We start from the raw sequence: 2,974 nt of genomic DNA on the forward strand, positions 1-2,974 counted from the left end.
TCTTACGGTATGCTTAGACTAGCTTGCCTTTATGCTTGGATGCTCCGGTATGTGGTATTTGGTTTTGTGTGGTGTGTCCATTTTATGCATATATATGTTTGTAGTATGTTATCACTCACTAAGCGTTAGCTTACCCTCTCGTTGTTGACTTTTTTATAGATTGCATGGATGCGGAGGCTCGGGTAAGCGGGGACTAGTGGACTTGCGTAGTTGCTTTAGAAGGCTTGCTTTTGGATTGATTAGGATTGGGTAGCGTATCCCCAATCGCCATGCTCGGCCTTTATTTTGTATTACAAATCATGTGGTTGAAAACTTGTATTTTCGTACGAAAGTAGTAAAACGGCCGATGTGGGCCCGGTCTTCGTAAAACTAATTTTATTAAAGGAACGTGTTAGTTTTACATATATTAATGTGTGGTTAAAAGCGTTTTGTCTAAATACGTCGGGAAGTGGTCAAACATTTACGTGTATTTAACTTTTTGGGACAGCAGCCTGTCCAGGCCCTTCTGCGCGCCGCGCGGGGTCTTCGCGCGCCGCGCCAATAGCCTGAGGAAAGAAATTTTTTTTTATTTATCCGCGTTATTGGTTGGTTAATGGGTTGGGTTGTTACAAGTGGTATCAGAGCATGGTCTAAGGGATTTAGGTGACTTGAGATAGGTGCCTAGACTTAGACTTTTGTGTGTGCTTATTTGTTGCGAGACTTGTAGGATTACGGGTCGGAATAGGTTATAGTTAGTGCCTTGTTTGTAGGTGGACTAACGTTTATATTAGTAATGCGGATATTATTAATATATTAATTGTGTTGTGATAATAATTCTCGCGTATGTGCATATCGCGTAGAATTTTGTTTGTGTTTGTTTATATCATCGAGCGAGGCGGTCGTTGTACTAACGAGTTGATACGGCGTGTGTGCGTAATAAGGACTTGCAAACCTTATTACGGGTGCAAATCGTGTCTAGCAAGTGATGTACGATGAGTGTTTAGCAAGATGGGGCGGTATTGTGTATGTGCTTTATACGTTCGTGATCTAATCGCTTTGCATTCCTTAGAATGGTCACGGGAAACGGGATCGAGACGAACGATTTGGAGTTTAACGCTAGAGTTCCGGCCGCCGTTGCGGAGCAAATGGGTGCGTTGGAAGAAAGAATGGATAGGAGGTATTCCGAATTTCGGAGTAGCAGTGAAATGGAGCGTTGTCTTAAGAGTTTCATGAGGACTAAACCTCCGATGTACGATGGGAAACCGGATCCCTTGGTAAGCACCACTTGGATCTCGGATGTCGAAGGGTGTTTTCGAACGATTGAATGTCCTCCCGAGAAGAGGACAAGGATCGCTACGAGCTTGTTGCGGGGTAGAGCAAAGGATTGGTTGGATGGTAAGATTGATCTTGTCGGTGGTGAACCATTTATGGCGTTATCATGGGACGAGTTTAAGAAGGAATTCTTCGAGGAGTTCCGAACTTCAGCCGATTTGTCGGAAATGCGTAATGAGTTGCGAAATTTGCAACAGGGTTCTATGGATTTGAATACTCTCAAGACGACCTTTATGGCGAAGGCTCGTTTTTGCCCGGAGTATTTGGGGAATGATCATTTGTTGATGCAAGATTTCTATCGGACCTTGAATGATGACTTGAAGAGTAAAATTAGCCGGGGTCAAGCGAAATCGTTTGCGGATTTATTTGACTTGGCTAGAGGTTTCGAGTCGTATTCACGATCGAAGAGGTGTGAACCTTCAAGTGAGAGAAGGGTTGTTTCGTATGGTGCTCCAAGTAAGAGGACTAAGGGTCCGAGCGTGAGCACGGGTGGTACGCGGACGAGTATATTGGATTCTAGTGCTCCTAGATGTTACAATTGTGGCGTGAGGGGTCACAAGTCTTGGAAATGTTCGGTACCAAAGAGTGATGGCATGGTGTGCTTCAATTGCCAAGAAGAAGGACATCGTAAGACGTAATGTCCCAAGTTAGCGGGGACGGGTGCGGCAAGGAGACGTTAAGGTACGTTTCGATTTAATAAATATGTCCTTTGATTATTTATTAAGTGCCGTTGAATTTGAGTTGTAAAATGCCTTGTCATAACCCGTCCTTAACCATAAGAACGTGTTAGATAACGTATGATTTCATTGCGAGGTATTGACCTCTATATGCGACATTTTTAAAAGAACAACTGCATATATTTTACATTACAAACCATAGTTCTTATTTTGATACAAGCTTTAGACAAAATAAAGATGATTATCGTTTAGCGATAATCTTAGACTTACAAACTTTACATGTGATGATAACAATACGATTTCTAGCATATTTTACATTACAAATCCTCCGATATGCAGTTTTATTTTTGACACAAATATGCATACTTAAGATCTTGTTTAAATTCAACATGTTGCAGCGGAAGCTTCTAATTATCACCTGAGAATAGACATGTTTAAAACGTCAACATAAAGTTGGTGAGATATAGGTTTAATGCCGGCAGCAATATATATATATAGACCACAAGATTTCACATATACACATTTTAATAAAAATATTCTAAGTGGTTGAGCACTTGGTAACCATACTTAACATTTAATCACGTCGCATATTCCCTTTATTATGAAATCTTACTACACCGTACTAAGTGTAGTCACGAAACGAAGTACTGTGCAACCGTTGAATACTGGTCGTCCAGTCCGGTTGGGGTTGTCAGGCCCGATAGATCTATCAACAGGATTCGTGTTTACAATACCGCTGTAAATAATAGTTACCAAGCTACAGGGAAGTATGCCAGTGGTACAACTCAACGTAGAATATATTTTTCAGTTACTTGTGTCCATAACGTAAAACATAAATACATGTATTCTCATCCCGAAATACTTAGAGTTTAAAAGTGGGACTATATACTCACTTTTGTCTTGAAGATATGTAATTTCGACTTGGTCTCCGATTGATATCACGAACCTATCCATATATAATATATCAATACCTTTTCTTTTTAAAA

This window comes from Rutidosis leptorrhynchoides, chromosome 5, assembly GCF_046630445.1.
Source record: "Rutidosis leptorrhynchoides isolate AG116_Rl617_1_P2 chromosome 5, CSIRO_AGI_Rlap_v1, whole genome shotgun sequence".
NCBI lineage: Eukaryota > Viridiplantae > Streptophyta > Magnoliopsida > Asterales > Asteraceae > Rutidosis > Rutidosis leptorrhynchoides.